Source organism: Musca autumnalis, unplaced genomic scaffold (assembly GCF_047663935.1).
Source record: "Musca autumnalis isolate F117 unplaced genomic scaffold, ASM4766393v1 scaffold_2, whole genome shotgun sequence".
Taxonomy (NCBI): Eukaryota; Metazoa; Arthropoda; class Insecta; order Diptera; family Muscidae; genus Musca; species Musca autumnalis.
The window spans coordinates 229,753,667-229,778,206 of record NW_027411755.1 but is presented as its reverse complement, the minus strand read 5'-3'; the positions used below and the strand labels follow the sequence as shown (position 1 = coordinate 229,778,206).

At 36.2% G+C, this 24,540-nt stretch overlaps 1 protein-coding gene across 2 annotated transcripts in view; it reads left to right on the top strand.

Moving 5' to 3' along the window:
- The window catches only part of rdo (leucine-rich repeat domain-containing protein reduced ocelli), a 423,162-nt gene that overhangs the window by 303,814 nt on the left and 94,808 nt on the right, over window positions 1–24,540 (top strand). The window lies entirely within an intron of this gene.

The following is a 24,540-nucleotide window of genomic DNA, read 5'->3' as shown; positions in this document are numbered from 1 at the left end:
ACTCTCCTTGTCCCCCATGATATGTTTATGTAAAATATCTGAACATATATGAAAGGCACTGCTTTACAAATAACATTGTATTAATAACAAGCTGAAGTGACAAAAACTATATTTTTTCACCTTCCATAATCTTACATTAAATCTACGTCATAACTTCAACAATAATCCAACTATTTATTTGGGAATTATGAAAAACTTTCCAGCAGCAAAAACATATCAGCGCACATCAACAAAAGGAATATTTTTCATAACGTTGCACACATTCAATCATAAAAACGCAAATGTATATATGTATGTATTTCGCCAAAAAAAAAAAAATCCACTGCAACATGATGTAGTCAACAAATGCTTGTAGTTTTGGGAATGACGAAGAACATGAACAAAAACTTCCCATAAAACTATAAATCACAGATTTAGTTTTAACGCGAGAAAACAAAGAACAAAACGAAAACTCGTAGCATTCGCTGAGGAAAACTCTAATCATTTCTATCCATGATATATAGTCACCATTATATCTTACACCTTAAGATAATAAAAATGTTGAATAAAGAAAAAAGAAAAAAAACGACGAAAAAGAATGAAGTAGAGCATAAAGATGAGTGATTGTTCTTTTTGGACGTGTTAGAAATCTATCTTTCTTTGCATGCTACCGAATTTTAGGAAGAATTTAGGGAAGAAGATGAAGTTGAATTTACAACTTTGAAGGTTATACCATTTGAAATTGAAACATGGAATTCTAAAAATGCTACACTCTACATATACATACATACTTAGCTTATTCAAAATATTTCCCATTCATAAATCTCTTTATATTTTCTCTTTAAAAGGAAATCTATAGCTGCACATATGTCAAATTCTGAATATATCAAACGAATAGTTTATGCATAACATAAAAAGTTCCAATGAAAAATATGAAAATAAATAAGTCAACTTTTTTTACATTAGAAATTCATTAGAAACTCTCTATGTATATAGGTCACACACACACACACTTGTAATGTCCCCCTACTGAACGAATATTCATTCAAATAATTCAAACAATAATTATAAATATTTCAAAAGTTTTATTACCATCCTTCAAACAACGCTTGCTGTCACAACGAAAAAAAGTTAAAGCATCATCTGCATGTCAATGGTAAAAGTTTTGATTAACTGTCCAAGACATAATCGTTGGTGCAACCACCAACAACAGTAAATGCTTTGTCATAATGTTTTTCATTCATCGTCATCATGATGGACAATTTGTTATACCATTCAAATTAGTTCTAATAAAAGTTATCAATTACATACAGATTATGTTCCCGATAGATAGGGGAGAAAACAGAGAAATATGAATAATAATATAAGCAGAAAGAAACATGCGATTTAAGCTTTATCTATTGAAATATTATACTGAAGCCAATATTGAATGGTAATGATCAGGGAGCGGGTGACGTAAAGGATGGAAGATAGCAAGCAACGGCCCCACAGGTGCGCCTTAAATAATTTAAAATGGAAGGTGCTTACACCTGGGAAGTTTTTGCAGATTCTGAAACTACAATGCTCATAGATGAGAAATATCAAGAAACAAAAAAATCGCCGGAGGGTTTTTCTAATAAATTGCAATTTAAGTTCACATTTTTAGGGGTTCTTTAGGTTTTCACAATTTTGCTGGGAAACCGCGAGTCTTTTGTAAATGGGACTAAATAAAAGTTGTAGCTGTGAAAACTCTCTACAAGATTGACCTTTACAACGTCTTCCTGGGGTTTACCGTTTTTGAAATATAGAAGTTCAAGTTGAGACAATGCACTGACTGTATCGCCTCCTTATAAAACAATGTCATTACTGCAATTTCCCAAATTAAAATTATATATCTTGAAAATGGTACAACCTAGAAAAAATTAAATCATCCAATCTTGTAGAGAATTTTCACAGCTTCAACACTTTCTTTAGTTCCATTTTGATATGACTTGCGATTTCCAAGCAAAATCTTGAAGATTTAAGATAAAAACCTAAAATTTTGAACTGAACCTCTATATCTCAAAAATGGTAAAACCTATGAAGAAACCTAAAAGTCAGTCTTGTAGATAATTTTCACAGCTACAACATTTTCTTTAGACTCATTTTGATACGACTTGCGATTTCCAAGCAAAATCGCGAAAACCTAAAAAAACTGTAAAATTGTGAATTTTGATCGCGATTTATTTAAAAATTCCTCCGGCGATTTTTTCTGCTTTTTTATTTTTCTTATCTATGAACATTGCTGTTTCAGAATCCGCGAAATCTTTCCATGTGTAAGCGGTTTTCTTCAAGAGTTAGTTAAGGCGCACTGAGCATGATATTGTTTTATAAGGAGGCGATACAGTCAGTGCATTGTCTCAATTTGAACTTCTATATCTCAAAAACGGTAAAACCTAGGAAAATATCATAAAGGTCAATCTTGTGGAGAATTTTCACAGCTACAACATTTTTTTAGGACCATTAACATAGGCCTCGCGGTTTCCAACCAAAATCGTGAAAACCTAAAGAACCCCTAAAAATGTGAAATAAAAACGTGATTTATTTGAAAATGACTCCGGCGATTTTTTTGTTTCTTGATATTTCTCATCTATGAGCATTGTAGTTTCAGAATCTGCAAAAACTTCCCAGGTGTAAGCACCTTCCATTTAAATTTGGTTAAGGCACACCGTGCCCATCGTACAATATCTTCGAGTACCTTCCGTTTTTCGTGGGCAAGACCAAATGTTCCAAAAGCTCTAAAAATTCTCGGTATACAAAAAAGACCGGAATGTTTTTTTTTTTTATTTGGCAGCTCAGGATGTTTTGTGGCGGAAAAAGCCTACTATTTCAAGGCGATCAATCAAGAACCGTGAATTTAGTATCTTACTTACTTACATAGCTGGCCCATTACAGAACAATACAGAATCTCCAATTCTCTCTGTTTAGTGCTTCGCTTTTTGGAATACCGCGCCTTGTCATCTCTTTATCTACTTGTTTGCGCCATATATTCTTTGGCCTGCCAATTCTGCCTGCACCGCCATGTGGCTCTAATTTATACGCCTTTTTAGCCATGTCTGCTTGCGCAAGTACCCAGGCTTCGGAGCCATACATCAGCACGGGTGGTATCAGTGTTTTGTAGAGCGTTATTTTTGTTTGACGAGATGTGGCTTTGTTTTTAAACTGCTTACTTAAACCAAAGTAGCATCTGTTGGCCAATACAATTCTTCTTTTTATTTCACAACTGATGTCGTTTGTTGTGTTTACGGCGGTGCCGAAGTATACGAAGTCTTTTACTACCTCAAAATTATAGGAACAAACTTCAACAGTTGGTCCGATCTCAATGGACACATTGCGCGTCGACACAATCAGCTTGGTCTTCTCGCCGTTTACCGCCAGACCCACTTTAGCAGATACTTCTTCGACCTTCATAAAGGTATCGGTTACTTCTTTTACTGATCGTCCCATGATGTCTATATCATCAGCATAAGCAAGTAACATGTGACTATTGGTGTAGATTGTGCCACTTCTTTTGACGTTTGCCTCTCGTATAACCTTTTCCAGCAGGATGTTGAAGAGATCACACGAAAGGCTCTCTCCTTGCCTGAAACCTCTTTTGTTACAAAACTCTTCGGAGAGATTCTTTCCTATTTTAACTGAAGATCTTGTGTCAGAGTCATTTTACAAAGCCGAATGAGATTTGCGGGGATACCAAATTCAGACATGGCTTGGAATACTTTTGAACGTAGCGGGCTGTCAAAGGGTGCTTTATAATCGACAAAAAGGTGATAGGTGTCGATCAGCATCTCATGGGCATTGGAATGGTCCAGTTATTTAGTTGACCATGGGCACTCGTCGTTCGGACAATATCCCTGATACTATCTTGTAGGCGATATTGAGAAGACCCTATAGTTGGAGCATAAAGTCTTGTCTCCTTTCTTATGGACGGGACACAGGATGCTCAGGTTCCAATCGTCGGGTACGCGTTCTTCCTGCCAGATGGAGCTAACTAGCTGATGCATACACCTTATCAGCGTGTCGCCTCCGGTTTTAAACAACTCTGCTGGTAGGCCATCAGCTCCTACTGCCTTATTATCATCTTGGCCGGGTGGTATACATTCAATACCATCTTCTGGGATTGGATCTGTGGTATCTTCGTCGACATCGCTACTATCGGTTACCAACAGTTTAGAAAAATGATCTTTTCATATCCTTAGCACACTATCTGTATCAGTTACCAGATTACCTTGCTGGTCTCTACAGGAGGATGTGCCAGTTCTAAAGCTATCAGTTTGATGTTTCACTCTTTGGTAGAATTTTCGGACTTCATTCTGTCTCCTATGCATCTCGATTTGTTCACACTCCCGCTTTTCCATCTCTCTCTTTTTCCTGCGGAAAACACGATTATCTTCTCTCCTTTTCTCCCGATACCACGCTCGTGCGCTACGCTTTGCTATTGATTGTAAAGTAGCCTATATGCCGCATTTTTCTCTTCGGTAGCAGCACGACACTCCTGGTCATACCATGGATTCCTTGGTGGAGGTCTCTGGTATCCAAGTACTTATTTTGCGGCTGTTTGCATTGAGTGGGCAATGTTTTGCAATTGTCCTGATATGTTATGGGAACAAGGACTGCTTTGATTAAGCAGTTGGGCCAGTTGAGTGGAATATGCTGTGGCTATTTGGTGTGATTGTAGCTTACCGATGTCCAACTTCCATGTTGTGTCTGTTCGCACTTTGTTTGCTACGTTTAATCTGGTACATACCTTTGCTGCAACAAGGTTGTGGTCCGAGTCTATGTTTGCGCCTCGGAACGATCGTACATCCAACACGCTTGATGTATGTCTTCCATCTATCACAACGTGATCAATTTGATTTCGTGTTCTTTGATCTAGCGACAGCCAGGTGACCTTATGAACATCGAGATGCTTAAATCTGGTACTGCTAACTACCATGTTTCTTGCAGCTGCAAAGTCTATCAGCCTCATACTATTGTCAGATGTTTCATTGTGGAGACTGAATTTCCCGACTGTTGGGCCAAAGATATTATCCTTTCAAATTTTGGCATTAAAATCGTCTAGAATGATTTTAATGTCATGGGCAGGGAAACGGTCATATGTATATTCTAAGCGCCCGTAAAATATATCTTTGGTCTGTTCGTCCTTGTCTTCAGTGGGAGAATGAGCGCAAATAAAGCTAATGTTGAAGAATTTAGCTTTTATTCGAATTGCAGCAAGTTTTTCATGAAGCTGGAGACCAGATGTTTTAACCTCCAACCAACTACAAATCCGCAACCAAACTCATGCTTTGTGTCATGGCAGTTATAATACAATGCGTCACCTATAGGTGTTGTTGTGACGCCTTTCCCGTTCCATCGTATTTCCTGTATGGCAGTAATGTCGGTCTTGTACTTTTCAAGAACATCTGCCAATGCATGAACTACACCTTCTCTATAAAGAGTGCGAACATTCCAGGTGCAGATTCGCAGATCATGGCCCTTAAAACGTTTGCAGGGTTCGTCAACTTTAGAGGGATTTGTTTTTCTTTTCTTTCGTTTTTTCATAGTAGGCTGTTTTTTCTAGGGGCGCCCAAACCCAAGTTTTTAACGTTCTTATGGTGAACGCGCGGCACATGTTAGCTCACTACCTTTAACGGGTGTTAAAGGCAGTTCCCCATGTGATACCACGGGGAGGTCAGTGTCCAGTATAAAACTTTCCACCTGAAATTTATTGGTATAGGTCCACGCGTTCATATAGCCCCCATAAGACGGTACCTTCCTAGTTTCGGTATGTATTTTCAAAATTGTGACCTCAATATTCTACCAAACGGGCTGAAATTTGGTGGATAGTCTTCGTTGAGGGTATAAAATATTCCACCACGGTACCTCCCGAATTTCGGTATGTATTTTGAAGACTGTGGCCTCCACCAACACGGCTGAAATTTGGAATTTAGTCTTCGTTGGGTGTATACTAGTTTCCAAATGAGTTTTTTCGATATTGCTCTAAGTCTTCATATAGCCTCCGTAGAATTGCCCCTCCAAGTTTTCGGTGTTTTGAAGATTTTGCAAAAAATCGGACAGAATAGGTTCACGTTTTGGGATAGCTCCCATATAAGACTAGCCCCATATAAGCGTAGCCACCATTTAAGGTTTTTGAAGATTTTAGTCACATTTTTCTACTGAATTTTCTGTTAATTATTGTGTTTCCAGAAGATAGAAAACTTAATCGCAAAAAACTATAGATGTATATTCGGGTTTAGTGTTGCCGGTACTTCCCAAGTTTATTTATTTCAAGGGTTCTTTGTCAATTTTTCGAACCGAGATTCCTGTAATTTAATGCTGTGTGTTGTCGTAGAATACAAAAGTTCCATTCGGAAAATTGTATATATTGGTTAATATTTTGGAAAGAACAACTATGGTGCCCCATATGAGGTCTCTTTAATGGAATTTTTTCAGTTAAGATATTCTGCTCATGCAAGGAATAAGAAGAAGAGCTTAGTACTTCCATAAACGACAGTTCGTGGTGGAGGATATACAAATTTCCACCCTGCCGAACTTAACGCCGTTCTTACTTGTTGATATTGACATTTTGCGATATAGGTCCAGGTCCATAAAATGGCAATGTCTGATTTAGGATATTTTAAAGCTTTCAGTCACATTTTCCAATCGAATCAAATTAAATATTCTATGTTAAAAATTCCTTTCCTTTAGTATTTTGTGAACAGAGTATTCCTTGTTTTTGATGCGAAAACATTTATTTTTGCCAATACACAAATACCGAAAATAAAAACAAAGCACGAAAAATAACAAACGGTTCGGTGAAATGTTTTTTTTTTTGCTCTGCGTGGTTCTCTTCCATTCGATAGCATTGTGTGATGTTACCTTTTATGAATTTCCATATTGATTTCAATAATTGGCAAATGAAACATGTCATGAATAACGTAAAACAAAAATGGAGCTGGAATCATGTTTTTGTTTTTTGGCTCATACACCCAATAATTCAATGGAATCCATGGACCCAGAAAAAATCCAATGCAATTACAACAACAAATTTCCCTATTCAATACAAAGGAAACAAAAACACAAACGAAAAATTAAGGTAAATGTTTTCAGTTTGGGATGAATTGATGATGAAAATCAGTTATTAAATCCTTTGGGATTACAAAAAATAAAAATAAATGTACAAACTGTGAGTGAAATGCATGAAAATGAAAAAAAACATTTAAAGCCCATGACACAAATATTTCAAGAGAATTTGTGATAGACTGGCTGACTGACTACTGGCTGAGTGACTGACTGCAAAATTGAATTCATTTCATTGCAATGAGGAAAACTTTCCTTTTTTGTTGTTTTGGTGGGATCCAATATTCGGATTACATTGAAATATGACATTTCCAGGTTGTTATGTTGGCTATGATGATGGCCTTGGCCATTCCATTTACTTGTTTGGCATTGATTTATGAAGTATACAAAAATTGGGGACAAATGTGTTTTTTTTTCTTCTCTCGTCGTCGATAACAAATTGACGTGATATATCACTGGTAACCCAGATAAAAATATGATAAGGTATTGCTATTTCGCTGTGACAAAATTGTGTTTGTGATATGAAGTCTATTTGTATTCGTGTCCACGATTTTGAGTTAAATATGAAAAACATATTTTTTTGACGAGGAAAGCATTTAAAGCATTTATGCGCTTTATTTACGTGTTATTTAAACAAACTTAATCTGATGAGTTAAAAACGCGAGTTTCACTGAAAGCGAAAATGCAATAGGTAAAAGTAGATGGGTCATGAGTAAATTTTATTTCATAAATAAAAGAAATAAAAAATAGAAATAAAAATAAATAAATAATTACACTGTGCAACATTTTTAAGGTAATCTTGTGCAAACAATTTGAGCTTAGGATTTTTTGAAAGAACAGACCCAAACGACGAAAACCCCAGTTGGGTTTTGTTGTGTCAGATCCAGTGTTGCATAGTGTTATACAACTAGTCTTAAAGCTAACGAGAAATATATACACTTTCATACGACCAAAATGGTTTTAGACAATTTGGAGTCGGTTTAGCAATGACCGTCGTTCGGACTGTCTGTCTGTTTGGCTGGATCGCACGATAACTCTAGAATTCAGTTCAAATTTTGGGATCGAAAGTCGATGATCAATCCACGCCTCCCCACAAAAGTTGTCAAAATTTCGGTAAAATGATGTACACAAAAACTCTCGAAGGTACTAACCGATTTGGTCCATACATTGCAAATCGTAGTATTTTTACCAGACGTGGATCAGGTTCGAATATGGACTATATAGGTCCATCTTTCTAATACCTCACATACAAAAATTCAAAATTTTCGGATCGTCATTTACTCTTTGGAGCAGGTTGTGGTCGCGACCACTTTCGGAGGCAAGTCCATACTTCGTGAGTTAATATCCCAAAAGTCCTAAATAAATTGGAAAACATTTTCGGGTACCTCCCTAACAAAAGTTCATCATTTTTGCTTAAGTGCAGTTTAAGTCCTATTCAAGAATCGTTTGCAAATTTTTACCGAAAGTACTTCTTGTGATACTGTTAACAACGATTTAATGGTTTTCGTGGGCAAGACCACACATCCTGACATAATGGTCGAAAAAATCAACAGTGAGCAACTAAAGTGCCAGATGGACACTATAGCTATCGAAAGGAGTGATTGAAATTGGTCCAACTTTTGCGCATCGTACTATTTCCTTCACACATAAATCATGTTCAAATATAAACTATAACGGTCTACGCGTTCGGGTCCTGCCACGCAAAATTACATGCCTAGGATCTTAAAATGGGGGCTTGGTTTACGTTAGGTTAATTTTAAGTATGCGCAGCCATCCAATAGTATAGGTGACGTTGGTCCATTGTCTTCATCCAGCAGATTAGAGGTGATGAAGATGATGATGATGTTGTAAAAATGTGAAGTTAGTGGTATACGGTAAAGATGATGAGAGAATGTGAAGTGCTAAAGATGATGCAAAGATAATGGTGTGATAAGATGATGATGAGTTACAGTGGCAGATGAGGTAAAGATGTGTGGTTGATGATGTGGTAAGGTGATGATGGGGTTGATGAAGTGGAGTAGAAGATGTGTGTCATTGGCCAACGACGGTAAAATACAGCCACTGTATGATTTGCGGTCTCAACCACCAGCCTTCCCCAATAGAGTTTTTACAGGAATAGAGTGCTATGAGTCTTTTTATACCATACACTGCTATGTGGAAAGGGTATTATAAGTTTGTTTTGGTAAAAATTCATGTAACACCGCGAAAAATTCGTCGGAGACCCCTAATGTGGTATAATAATCTTCATATCTCGGCGAGATAAAGCGATTGTCTGTGTGTCCGTCTGTCCATTATAAATTGTAATCAAACTCCAGGCCGCAATTATGGACAGATCGTCGAAATTTGGTATGGAGGTCGGTTTCACATCAGAATAGATCGCTATTTTAATTGGTGATGATCGTGAAATATTTAGCGGGTGAAATGAACCAAAAACATAAATTTTTATCGATTTTGTAGATGCTCTATATGTTGCAATTATAGGCAGATCGCCTCGAAATTTTAAATGAGGTAAGAGTATATGACAAAGAAGAAGCTTGCAATTTGAATGGCGATCAGATAATATTTAGAGGGTTAAAAGGACCAAAACTTTTGTGTGAAAATTGTGAAAATTTTTAATATACAGTTTATATCTTTATTCCTAGAAAGAACATTCCGGGCAAGTAAGCTATACTTGGAAGAGGAACGCTTGACCTTTCTAGTGATGTGAATTGTGTTGGTGTACATGATAAGATAACAAAGTTACAGCCTAATATACCCTGTTATTTGTTTGTATTGTAATCATAAACACGCTAGAGGTCGCAATTATAGCTCAAAAATCACGAAATTTTGCTTGAGGTAAGAGTTTAGGTAGAGGAAGATGCTTACAATTTTGTATGATGATCTGATATTGTTTAGCGGGTGAAATGGACCATTACTTTTGTATGCAAAATACAAAAAAATATGTTTGGTCTATATTTTATTTCCTGGAGGACATATACCGGCAAAGTAGACTACATATGAAATAGAGCTACTGATCTTCCCCTGATGAAAATTGCAATAAAGTGTCTGCTAGATAACGGGCCTACTGCTTAATATATAATGGGTACCAGAAACCACAAATTTACTTCTTACAATAAGTTTATTTGTTCCATAAAGAAATTTTGATATGTGGAAAGCTAATTGTCAGGGGTAAAGGTGTAGGGTATTACATGGTCGGCCCCGTCCGACTATAGCCTTGGCTTACTTGTTTTTCTCTTCGTTCGCTCTACGATATTCCTTTTCCATGTCAAGCGAGGGTCTAGAATTGTGCCGAGGTATTCTGTTTCCGTAAACATTTCCGAGGCCGCTCCGTCCAGAATGGGAGGCTGGAAATCGGGAATTTGCGCTTTCTTGTACCAGTTCAGTCTTCTCTGGGTTTACTCCAAGACCACTCTCATGGACTCAGGTCAGACAGTGTTGCTAAGAATTTGTCACTTATCAGCACTACCATATCGTCAGCGTAGGCCACCACCTTATCCTTCAGCCGGACGAAACACACAAGTATTGCATTTATCACCAGAAGTCATAACAGAGTTGAAAGAATTCCCACTATTAACAGTTTTCCCCACGGAACTCCCTCCCTTGATGAGTTGATGATTCTACTTTTTAGCATCTCATCAATCAATTCCACAAGGATGGAAGAAATTCTTGTGTTGCTGAGAGCAGTGTGGATTGATTCAAGCTTCACATTATTGAATGCCCACACTATATTGAGAAAGGTCGACAGTGTAAAACCTGAACTCTCCATATTTTTCTCGACGTATTCGACCACCTCATGCAGGGCCATCTCCAGATTGAGGCAACAATCTTCAAAATACCGAAAATCGGGAAGTACCGTATGAAGACGTGGACCTATACCAACAAATTTCAAGTAAAATGTCAGCCATTTTGGTGGAATATTGTGGATAAATCCTTCAAATACCAAAACTCGGGAGGTACAGTTCTACGTGGGCTATATGGAGACGTTGTCCTATACCGACAAATTTCATGTGGAAATTTTATTAGTCCCAATGAAAACTTATTACCAAATTGTAGCTATTTCAGTAGTATATTGAGGCTAAAACCTTGGGGGATATAAGAAAACGTTAACCTATACCGAAAAAACAAGGTGGAAAGTTTTATACCACAAACGAAGACTAAATACCAAATTCCAACCATTCTAGTGGTAAATTGAGGCTAAAACTTTGAAAATACCGAAAATCGGGATGTAGCTTCTGTGGGAGGTATATAAAAACGTGGACCAATACCGAAAAATTTCTGGGGGGATGTTTTGTTTCCCGAAGAAGCCTAAATACCAATTGTCAGCCACTTGGGTGAGTTATTGAGACTAAAACCTTCAAAATAGGGAAAATTAGGATGTACCGTTCTATGCGGGTATATCAAAACGTGGACCGTTACCGAAAGATTTCCGTGGGGAAGTTTTGTAGCCCAAGGGAGGACTAAATACCAAATTTTAGCCACTTCGGTGTGATAATAAGGCTAAAACCTTAAAAGTACGGAAAATCGGGATGTACCTTTCTATGAGGGATATATCAAAACGTGGACCGATACCGACAAATTTCTGGGAGAAAGTTTTGTGGTCCCACAAAAGACTAAATACCATTCAGTCATTTCGGTGTGATAATGAGGCTAAAACCATCAAAATAACGAAAATCTGGTGGCAACGTTGTATGGGGGTACATCAAAACATGGACCGATACCGACAAATTTCTGGGATAAGGCTAAAAAAAGACTAAATAAAAAATTTCAGCAACTTCGGTGCGATAATGAGACTAAAACCTTCAAAATACCGAAAATCAGGATGTACCTTTCTATGAGCGATATACCAAACGTGGACCGATACCGACAAATTTCTGGGAGAAAGTTTTGTGGTCCCACAAAAGACTAAATACCAAATTTCAGCCATTTCGGTGTGATAATGAGGCTAAAACTATCAAAACACCGAAAATCGGGGGGCAACGTTCTACTTAGTTATAGGTTTTTTGTGGGCTTTTTCAGACATAAACCACTATAACTTAGCCATTTGTTAACCGATTTAAAACAATAATAGCTTATTCAAAAGATATTATTCACCCCTTTAAAAGGAAGAAGGATCCGTTGTGGAAAAAATAAGATATGCCCGTTTAAATTTGAAAATATAAGAAACCCAGATTTTCACTTCTTTTACCGTTATAAACAAATCAAACGAAGTGACCCAAACAGACTTAAGGCATTTTCGTTCTCCATGGATCCCAACACGATGCAATTTTGCATCAGAATGCTTGAATATTTTTCTGGTCAACTTTTGTATCACGAAAAGTTTGCACCTTCTCAAGACCAAAACAGCCTGAAAAAGCGTTCCAATGCTTTTGCGATGTATTAGAGAGTTCTTAATCACTGCCTTGGCTACAATTTCTGTCTTTGTGTTGGCTCGAAAATCTCAATGGTTTGGCTGTTATATGCCAAGATGCCAATAAAACGTAGATAAAAAACTTAAAGTCAAAATCGGGATGCTCGATTTTTCATCGAAGACATATGTATGGTCCACTTGACTTTTTTGCTCAGTTCAATCCCAGGAATCAGAAACTCGAAGGGCATATTAAAGTTTTTTTCCTTCCACACAAATCGGCCCGGCCTAGTCTACAGTGTTTATTTTGGGGTAGTTACAAACTTAATATACCCTCCATTTTATGGTGGAGGGTATAAAAAGATATTCGAAATTGGAAAAATAAAGCAACAAATAGAGAGAATGGAAATCATTGCTTAGTTTGGCTTACAGGACAAATTTTTCTGTAGAGGGCCAACTCTTGTAAATAAATATACACAGTAAATATACAGTGAATATTTTCATATTCCTCACGACAAACAGGATGGTCATCTTACTTAATGGATGCTCCAACTTCTTGACTTCATATATTATTAAGTATCAAATGTTTTATACATGGCCGAAGGGTTATGATTACGATATTAAATGCTTTTCGTAGGTCAAGCGCAAAATATATTGTAGCTGTGATAGTTGTCCCGAAACACTCTTACAAAATTGCGTTACTATTCCTTTTTATCCTTGTCGTCCTTAGTTGTTCATATCTCTTGCTTCATCAATCTGTCCATGTCAATCTGTGTGTGTGCATCGGTATCAGTAACACAATTTTTGCTTGTGAAATTGCAAAATATCCTTAAGCATCGTTTCGCCTTTTTGTCAATGTGAAGCTGTGTTAAATAAATTAGTTCGAAAAACTGACAACATTGTCCCACCCAATTGGTTGATTGCAGATAAAAGGGAATATCACAAAAAAAACGTAACCCATTCTCTTTCCTCTACGCATTTCAAAAGGAAGCCGTACAAATTTTTATATCGGCTTAAATGTGTTGCCATCTATTGTTTGCTTATAGTACATGTTAAACTATTGTAAAGAAGAAAGGATTCAATCACCGCTCCTCATCAAAGAGCATGTACGAGAAACAAAGCAAAAATGAATTGAATAAAAAGAAAAATGTGAAACAATAACACAATTTCACAGAAATCTTCACAATATGTGGTGCGTGTGTTGAGCAGAAAAAACATTCTGTGTTCATCGTGGCTGTGTGCGAATGTCAGGCTGTGGAAAATTTGGGTTACCATAGTATCAACCAACAGGCAGTCGTCCAACAAACTTTCAAGCCCAACGTCCGGTTATGTTATTAACAAGAATTTTAAGCACCAAAAGGAACAAAAAACGAACACAAGCATAACCAAATGAAAATGAAAACCAACAGCCGTTGTCGTCTGTTCAAACTTGAATTCTGCTCCAATTCCTGGGCAATGTATGACACGGCTGGGTTAAAGGATGTTTTATAGAGACTTAAAGACGGATTGCTGTGTTGATTTTTCTTTTTCTAGGAAAATATTTGCCTTAATATTTAATGTTTTTTATTTAGGCATTAAGTTATTTAGTTAATGGACAGAATCTAAAATTATTTAAAAAAGTATCTATTATTTAAACCCGTATTAACATTAGAAATTAATTTCTTCTAACAATGGGATATCTAAATTCGAATCAAATAAAAGCGGAAATGAAATTCCCATTGAGAAAGAAATAATCGAATAATGTTGCTAAAAAATCTTTGCCAGGAATTCGCACCAAGTTCTATGTAAAATACGGTCCATAGGCTCATGATACCGAAGTTTATCTACCCGGCAAAAAAAAAACTTAATAATGGGTTTTTATATTACTTTTTGGTTGTCGTAACTACTTACAAAACCCCCTACTAATCCATTATTTTAACAAAGGTATGTCGCACTGAATTACTAGTTATTCTATAACCACTAGAATAACTAGTTATTCTGTGGCCACTAGAAGTTGAAAAATAAGCTTAAAACAAGTAAGAACGGCTTTAAGTTCCGCTGGGCCGAACTTGTTATACCATCCACCACGAGTGGTATTTAAGTAAAATGGAACAATAAGTTTCCTTTTGTTTATGAAGAAGACTTAATACCAATTTTAATACCAAACATGTCGCTAACCTTCAAAATACCGAAATTCGGGAGGTATCATCCTATGGGACCTATTTTAAAACGTCGACAAATTTCTGGAGTAAAGTTTTTGACAAAAAAAAAAAATAAATGCAAAATTTCCGATATTTCAGTAAGATAATGTGGTTAAACTAAAAATGCCGCAAATAAAGAGGAACGCTTCTATGGGGGATATAGGTAGACGTGGACCCTTACTGATAATTCTTTTCTGGAACATTTTATAACCCATGAAAGACTAAATAACAAATTTCAGTCATATCGGTGGGACATTGACGTCACATCTTTCACAATTACGAAAATCGGGAGGTACCGTTCTATGGGGGCTAAATCGAAACGTGGACCTATACCGACGAAATTTAAGCGGAACGTAGACTAAATACCAGATCTCAGCCATTTAGGTGGGTTGTTGTGGCCACAATCTTAACAAGTAGGAAAAACGTTAAGTTCCGTCAGCCCGAACTTTTTATACCCTCTACCATAAATTTCAGCCATTTCGGTGGATTAATGTGGCCACAACCTTCAAAATACCGAAAATCGGAAGGTCATTACCGTCCTATGGGGGCTATATAATGGTGTGGACCTATACCTACAAATTTCTGGGGGAAAGTTTTATACCCCCAACGAAGACTTAACACCAATTTTCAGCCATCTCTGTGTGATAATGAAGCCAAAACCTTCAAAATACCGAAAATCGGGAGATATCGTCCTATGGGGGCTATATCAAAATGTGGCCCTATATAAACATTTTATGGTAGGACTGTTTTTTGGCCTCTGGAGACACAAAATACCAAATTACAACCAATTCGGTGGTAAAAAGGGACAAATATCTTAAAAATTCCTTAAAACGACGACGCGTTACTCGTCATTTTGCATGGGGGCTATACGAAAGCGTGGACCTACATAGCCCGCTTTCAATACCAAAAGTCCTACGTACATATAATAGATTTTCTTAAAATTTCATCCACCTACGCCAATCCGTTCGGACGCTAGAGTGGTTTCCACAGACGGACAGACGGACGGACATGGCTATATCGATGTAGAATTGCACGCTGATCAAGAATATATATAGTTTGTCGGGTCTACAATGATTATTTCGAGTAGTTACAAACGGAATGACAAACCTAATATACCCCCATCCTATGGTGGAGGGTATAAAAGTACCCAAACTCGAGAGGTACCGTTCTATGGGGGCTATATGAAGGCGTGGACAATATGGAAAATTTTATACTTCAAATAAGGACTTAAGGCGTGGACCTATACCGATAATTTTAGAGGGGAAATTTAAATACCCCAACGAAGACTAAATACCAAATTTCAGCCATTTCGGTGTGATAATGAAGCTGAAACCTTCAAAATACCGAAAATCGGGAGGTACCCTTCTATGGGGCCTATATGAAGGCGTGGACCTATACCGACAATTTTAGAGGGGAAACTTGAATACCCCCAATTAAGACTAAATACCATCTTTCAGCCATTTCTAAGGAATATTGAAGACACAACCTTCAAAATACCGGAAATCGGGATGTATCCTTCTTTGGGGGCTATATGAAGGCGTGGGCCCATACCAACAAAATTCTGGGGGTAAATTTTATACCCCAAACGAAGGCTGAGTACCAAATTTCAGCCATTTCGGTGTGATAATGAAGCTAAAACCTTAAAAATACCGACAATAGGGTGGTACCGTTCTATGGGGGCTGTATTAAAGCGAAGACCTGTACCAACTAATTTCTGGGGGAAAGTTTTATACCCCCAACGAAGACTAAATACCAAATTTCAGGCACTTTGGTTGAATATTGAGGCCAATCAATGGATTATTGTGGCCATAACCTTCACAATACCGAAAATCGGGAGGAACCGTTCTATGGGGGCTATATGAAGGCATGGACATATACCGACAAATTTCTGGGGGAAAGTTTCGTACCACCAGCGAAGACTAAATACCAAATTTCAGCCACTGCGGACGAATATTGAGGCCACAACCTTCAAAATACCGGAAATCGGGATGTACCCTTCTTAGGGGGCTATATGAAGGCGTGGGTCCATACCAACAAAATTCTGGGGGTAAATTTTATACCCCCAACGAAGACTAAGTATCAAATTTTAGCCATTTCGGTGTGATAATGAAGCTAAAACCTTCAAAATACCGAAAATCGGGTGGTGCCGTTCTATGGGGGCCATATTAAAACGTGGACCGATATAGCCCATTTGCAATATCAAACATCCTAGGAGTAATAGAAACTTCTATACCAAACTACAAAGCTCTATCTTAAAAATTGCGAGCTCTATCCTGATTTTAACAGACAGACGGACATGATTATATCGAATTAGAATTTTACCCTGATCAGGACTATATATACTTTAAAAGGTCTTCGATGAACATTTCGATGTGTTACAAACCGAATGATAAATTAATTAAACCCTCCATGTTATGGTAGAGGGTATAAAAATTCTATTTAAATAACCGTTGAGGTGGAATTGATTTTCAATTTAAACCAGGGCCGATCATACAGTATTCTCAGCGATTCCACTGAGTTGTCTTTGCATTTGTTTTTCTCCCTCACGTACACTATGCGTGAACAAACACATCATTTGGTTGTTTGTTTTTGTCACTCACACATTCATACAAGCATTTATTTTGTTTGTATTCCTATGGTCAGCGCTGATTTAAACACACTTCATATTTTTATTTCGCTCTCTGCTGGATTTGATCATGCGATCTTCTGATTTGTAGCCGAACACACTACACACTCGGCCACGCATACGAGCATTAAGTGTTGTTTAAACGCTAACATGTGCATCGCCATCTGTTCTTTATTTTGTCAGAAAAAAGTTATATTAGCAGTATTTTTGTTTACATTATTTTGTAATGGGTTACACGCAGTAAAATATATGCTAGAAATATGTTTGGATTCAAACAAATATATGTTTGGGACTGTTTGCAAACATATATGTTTTATGCTAGAACATATGTTTTATAGGTGGAGAGAGGATTTTTGTGAAAGAGCGTAACAACAAGATAAGCGAGAGCCCTGTATAATAAACAGCTGTGTGTGTGGTGTAATAGAAGACATTGAAGCGACGACGGGAGGCTGATAAAATATTGTTTTTGCTTTGGTGTTGTGTATGCATATCGCGACCAAACACGTGTGTGACGTTCTTTGTTGTTGTTGCGATTTATTCATCCACAAGGAAGAGGAAAATAAAAAAATGGTATGATTTATTTTTGTTATTTTTGAGAGAAAGTTATTTTTCTTCAGTTTCTCCAAGGCAGTCGTTGAATAAAAACGGTAAAATTAGTGAATAAATCAGTGTTTGTGTTTTCTAAAAGAATTGGTGTTTTTTAGTTAATTAAATGTCCAATACATTTTATAATTGGAAGTTTTATAATTGAATCAAAAGGCGAATGGAAATATTTTATTGGGCAAGGAAGAAATCGCATTTAATATTGGTAATAACATTAATACATTTTTCATATACATACAGTTGCGAAAACAAAAATAGTACCACCATGAACAACTGTGGAAAAATGTTTTAGTGATGTGTGGCTAAATATTTATGTTTGGAGGAAAATATTTTTTTCTCAGTTAGATGTCCTCAAAAACTTGGAATACAACCAAAAATATATAACAAAGCCCATTAACAGAGGATTTTTTAACAGTAATATAGTATGGATCTGACTTTGTCGTTAGAGACTAAACTATATACATGACAACAAAACTGTGAAGAATTAACTTGTTTTCGTTGAAATCCTAGGAAATATGACTCTATCTCATTTAGAAGATAAGCTGGAACTGGTTTTGTCCTTCTAAAAGGGTATGCAGAATAATAATCTGGGTTATAATCAGGAGGAAAGTAAAAGAAATTGTGGTATAGAAGTTTTGTGTTCATTCTCTAGGGTTGTGCCTTTTTCCTAGACTATGACTAATCAAAAAAATTGTCAACTAAGGTTCATAAGGCAACTACAGCATCAAAACCGACGACCAGAAAATCATATTGAGAGGTCCTTGAAGAAGAATCCTACATCCAATATCAGAATCCTCTCGGTTCGATACCAAGCCTATTCCCAGGCAATACAAAAGCCATCAACTAAAAAATAAATCAGTAGAGTACTTCTATTCTTGAGTGATAAAGTTTAGATATTCGTCCAATTTCTATAATATCAAAATAATTGTTTATAATGTTGCTATTATTTTTTTCAAACAAATTTTGGAGCTTTTGTGAAAATTGCTTTACATTTTAAAAAAGTTAAGAAATAAACTATGATTTTTAATTAATTTCTCGTTGGAATCAAGCTTTTGTAAGTATTTATGCTTGGGACTGGTTGCAAACAATTATATGTTTGCTGCAAAATATGTTTGGCATATATATTAGATAGGCCTTTTTTTCCTCCGTGTACATAATGACTAACTGATTTTTGCTGAGAAATAAAGAATATATCGTGGGAATCCGAACCGCATGGACGTAAGTTAACAAATTATTTTTTATATATTTTTTTCTCCATGTTGTTACCTGGAGAACTAAGAACGATAAAAACTTTGATTTGTCGTCGATTTAGTAGCCCGGACTCTTTACAGAGAAGAAAAAGCCGTTAAAACAACATTTATTATAGCCTTAAAGAGGCAAAAACAAGTAAATAAGTATCAGTCGGCTTTGCCGACAGAGATATACCCTCAGCCTGTGTATATTGAAACATTTTTTTTGTCAAAATACGTATGTATTTTGGGGATTTTAAAAATTTTAGGCGTTCCAACCACCTCACACGGTGTCATAGGGGGTTTTTGCAACTTTCACGCTATTTTCTCAGGAAGTATGGATTTGCCCCTGATGAAACCTGTACCGTCGTATGGAGGGCAGTGAATACAAGTTGCTAAAACAAAAATCAAAGCGATTCGAGAGATGGCCCTAAACTGAACTTTTCTGAAATTTGGTGTGGGAGGTAGCCGTAGGAGAGGACCGATTGAGTCCATATTGAAACCTTATCTAAGTTTGGTACATATTTCACGATGGACAACGTATGGACCAAATGGGTTACTCCCTTCAAGAGTTATCGTGCGCACAAATTTTCCGAACATTTTCGAACTTTTGTGGGGGAGGTACCGGAAGGAGTGGACCGATATAGCCCATCTTCGAACTTAAACTAAGTTTGGGCAAAATATTGCGAAAGCCAAAATTTTAACCGAATCGGTTTATCCGTTCGAGTGTTATCGTGCACTCCAGCGAGTTAGCCAGACAGACAGACGGACGGACATAGCAAAATTGACTCCAAATTGTCTGAAACACATTTCGTCCAAAACCATATTTTCGATGAGGCACATTTTGCCCGTAGAAAAATAAATATACCCTCGTTAGCATAAATGCTGAGGGTACAAAAACCCGAATATTGGGCGCTACCGTTCCACGGGGTTATATCGAAACGTGAACCAATACCAACAATTCTCTATAAAAATATTTCGCAAGACCTGGCGAAGACTAAATACCAAATATCAGCTACATTGGTTGTTTAATGTGGCTAAAACCTTGAAAATACCGAAAACACTGCTCAATAAAATTGAAAAAGTTGAATGTTTCAGACGAAGTTGCAGTTGTTTCTAGATGAAATCGGCGAGTTATTTTCAAATCCGGTTTTTCTCTATCAGCTCTTGTTTTTGAATATAGCTCAACATCGGTTTTTACGAGTTTAACCCAAACTTTCGTTATTTTCGGATACAAACAAATATTTTTTGTGGGTTTTTCGACAGTAATATATTAAAGAGATGTTGTACGCTCGATACAAATCGTTTTTGAAATATTATGGTGAGTATATATCAAAAAATATAGAGAATATACGACGGACCTTGTAAAAATTGTTTATTTTGGGTATTTTAAGCTGTAATTACGTCATCGGAGGAAGTCATAGGATCTTCATATGGCAATGCGGATATGCTCAGGGTGTCTACTATATAGTCCAGTATTCAAATATATAATATAAAGTTCATAGCGCCCGTGATTCGGCCATAACCTATGAACTTTATATTATACATTTGAATACTGGATTAAATAGTAGACATCCTAAGCATATCCGGAGATCCTATGACTTCCCCCGATGACGTAATTACAGCTTAAAGTACTCAAAATATGAAATTTTTACAAGGTCCGTCGTATACTTTCTATATTTTTTTGATATATGGGCAAAACTGCCAATTATTTCATATTCCATTTCCAAAAAATTGAATTTTTTCTTTTCGCGGTACATGAACGATTTTTGGTACATAGGTTAAGAAAAAATTCCACAGAACAAATCCGCTCGCGAGCAAATTTTTGGTTGTTGCGGACAAATGTTATCGCGGTTTTACTTCTGCTTTTAAGAAAAAATTATTATAAAAACGCTAGTTATTTTATTGAGCACAATTGGCACTAAAAAGTTATCACGAAGTGACGTCATTTAGTAGATTGCATAATATTTGTAAAATGTTACTCAGCATTCGCGGAAATTACAAAAAATTGACAAAATTTGAAATGTAATCCGAATTGTTTGAAAATATAGGTCCATTTACCCGTCAAAAATTAGAAAAAAGTAACAGTTTTAAAGAAAGACTTCACGGGGAATCAAATGAGACCAAACTTATAATCATCGGGATAGTAGTTAGGATATTATAGCCAAAATAAGCACATATTTGTGATACAAAAAACAAATTTTGGTTTGGAATAATAGTTTTCACATGCATTCTAGAGTTGAAAATATTGAAAAAATTCTATAGGAGTAGTTCTTTTATTTTTCTTGAAACTCCCAAGAAAACGGGCGGATTTTGTTTTATCTACATTCACATAGAAGGTTTCTCATTGAGGAAAGTTATCAGGTTGTTGAAATAAGTTATTAGACTCCTTAAACGGAAATAGAGTTCAAATAAACCGCTTTAACTTATATGCATTATTAAAATATGTGTAAATCGCGTAATTATCAAAATCGTTTTGTCCGCATGTGATTTTGATGTACAGCAAGACCATATCTTTTAATTTGTATATATTTTTCGAAATATTATTTGGATGCTAAGATGTAGCATCGGCTGCATCTTAGCATCAAAAAACCTATAAAATATCGCTAATTTGCGCAAAGTTCATACAATTTCGTTCCGCATCCGGTTTTAGTGTCAGCATGAAAATCTGCATCGATATATACCTATTTCAAGGCAATCAGTCAAGAACCGTGGATGTAGCATCACACACTATTTTTGGAATAAAATGAATGTAGTTCCCTCATCAGTGAAGTTTTTAAATCTCTGCTTCCGCAAAAAGGAAGATGCTGCACTAGTTTTTTCATAGTAGTGCAAGCGGCCGACAGAATACGCGATAAAATGCGCGATATTTTCAAAAACAATATTAGGTGATTTTCCTACCTTGGAATTTCTCCTATCTCGCGTTTTAGTAGATGGATTTTAACGAATAATGATTTATTAGATCCGCAACGTAAAAATCCAAAATTTGCAATCATGCACGAGTAAATCGAATGCCAATTGTACAAATTAGACCCGAAATATATGATTTTTAGAAATTTGTTCGCACAACATTTTCGTATTTGGATACAGATTTCTCTGAAGCTGTGGAGCCTACATTCACGACACATATATCAAATTAATTAGAATCGTGAGTTCTTCATTCCTATATATAATTCTTTGAAAACCCTGTTTGCGGAACGAAATTATAAGAAAATTTCAAAAAACACTTAAAATCTGGCTTCAAAATGTCAGCATCATTTAATGGTAGACGCAGATTAAATTTTGAGAAGTTATACACTAGTGAGATGATCCTTATTTAGTTGCCTTCTACTTTTACTTTAACGGGAAATTCGTGAAAAGTGTGGTTTAATCACAAATCGAGAGAAAACAAAAAAAGACACGTTGGCTTCAACCCATTTTTACCCATTTTTTCACATAAATATAGCCACAGCTTCCACGCAAATCAACTTTGAAGGCCAACATTTTTTGCCAAGTCTAAAAACATTTCATTTTATCCAGAAGCATTTAAATTGTACAATATACAACCACAATTCGCGAGTTATAAACGGGTAAACCTTGGCTTCAACGATGTTAAATTTTCAATAATATTGCCCATATACTCACCATAACTATTTCAAAAACAATTTGTATCGAGCGTACAACATCTCCTTAATGTATTAATGTCGAAAAACCCACAAAAAATATTTGTTTGTATCCGAAAATAACGAAAGTCTGGGTTAAACTCGTAAAAACCGATTTTGAGCTATATCTCAAAAACAAGAGCTGATGGAGAAAAACCGGGACCCGATTTGAAAAAACTAGCCGATTTCATTTAGAAACAACTGCAACTTCGGTTGAAACAAAAGTCCTGTTGACCAGTGAAATCGGTCGATACCGTTCTATTGGAGCTATATCAAAACGTGGACCTATGTACATAATTTTTATCGCAAAAGTTTTTTGTAAAGTGAAAACCCCGCATCTGAAAATTCAACCAATTTGGTTGATAAGTTTAGCTAAAATATTCAAAATATCGAAACATTAAGAAGTACCGTTGCATGGGGACTATCCCAAAATGTGGACCAATCTTCCCAATTTTTTGCTCTCGACATTGTCAGTGAACTATCAGTATTTATACCAAAATTCATCTGCCAACGCCAACTCCTTTTATATTTGGCCACCGTTTATTTGAACTCGCGACATAGTGCAGCGTTTTTTGAGGTTATGCGCCATTATCTGGGAAACTATGGACTTGCCCTCGACAAAAAATTACAATGACGTTACGGGGGCCGCCCGAACATCCTGTTACAAGAAATTTCATAACGATTCGTGAGGTGTCACTAAACTGCACTTATTTCAAATTTTGTGTGGGAGGTACCTGAAGGAGAGGACCGATATAATCCATATTCGAACGTGATGTATGCCCAGAGGTAGTATTACCATATGCAAAGTTTGGTTCAATTCGGTTTCTCCCTTCGAGAGTTATCGTGCGCACACGTTTTGCGACAATTTTTGAACATTTTTGGGGTTGGTACCTGAAGGGGTGGACCTATATGGCCCATCTTCGAACTTAAATCAAATCTGGACAAAATATTTCGATACCCAAAATTTGACTCGAATCGATTGATCCGTTCGAGAGTTATCGTGCGCACTAGCCAGCCAGACAGACAGACGGACGAACATTGCTAGATCTACTCAAAATTGTCTGAAACGGATATCGTACAAACATACTTGGGGTCTAAAACCATTATTTCGATGAGGCACATTTTTGGTCGTATTAAAGTGTATATACCCTCTTTAGCCTAAAAACTGAGGGTATAATCAAGGCATAAAACAAAATTTTCTTGAACTTTTTAGTAACATTGTTTTTCGAAAAATTTTAGTATATCAGTTCTGCAAATGGATTTTTTCCCAACTCTTTTCGATGTTATCAACGTTTACATTTTTTAGTTCAGTTTGCATATTTTTCAGTGACAGCCACAGAATCCCCAAAGGAAGTTTTAGGTCTATGTCGTTTCCCTATGCATGTTACATAAAGCAGCACAAAGACATAATACTCTTTACCATAGTGTGGTGTAGGGTATAATCATAGTTCAAATTAATAACATAAATAAAATCAAAATTCAATAATAAGAAACACAATTGTTCAAACCACAAATCAAAAATATTTCCATATTAGAAGTTATATTTTTTTTATTTAAAAATCTGAAATTAATATTTTTTAGGCTTCCTTCTCTCCCTCTTTTGTGCTTTTAAGGGTTAACATTATACCCATCAGTAGAATATTTTTTTCCATTTTCTTTTAATTAAAATTTATCTGATTTCAACTATATTTATTTCATTCATTTTTCATTAATTTCTCCAGCAGCCATTTATTATCGCATTAACATTGCACAAATTTATGATATCTTTAAATTTATTATTTTAACTATAACAGAAATTCATTCAATTCATTAACATTGCGTAGCTGTCAGTTACAACAACGAACAAAAAAGGGTCAAAATT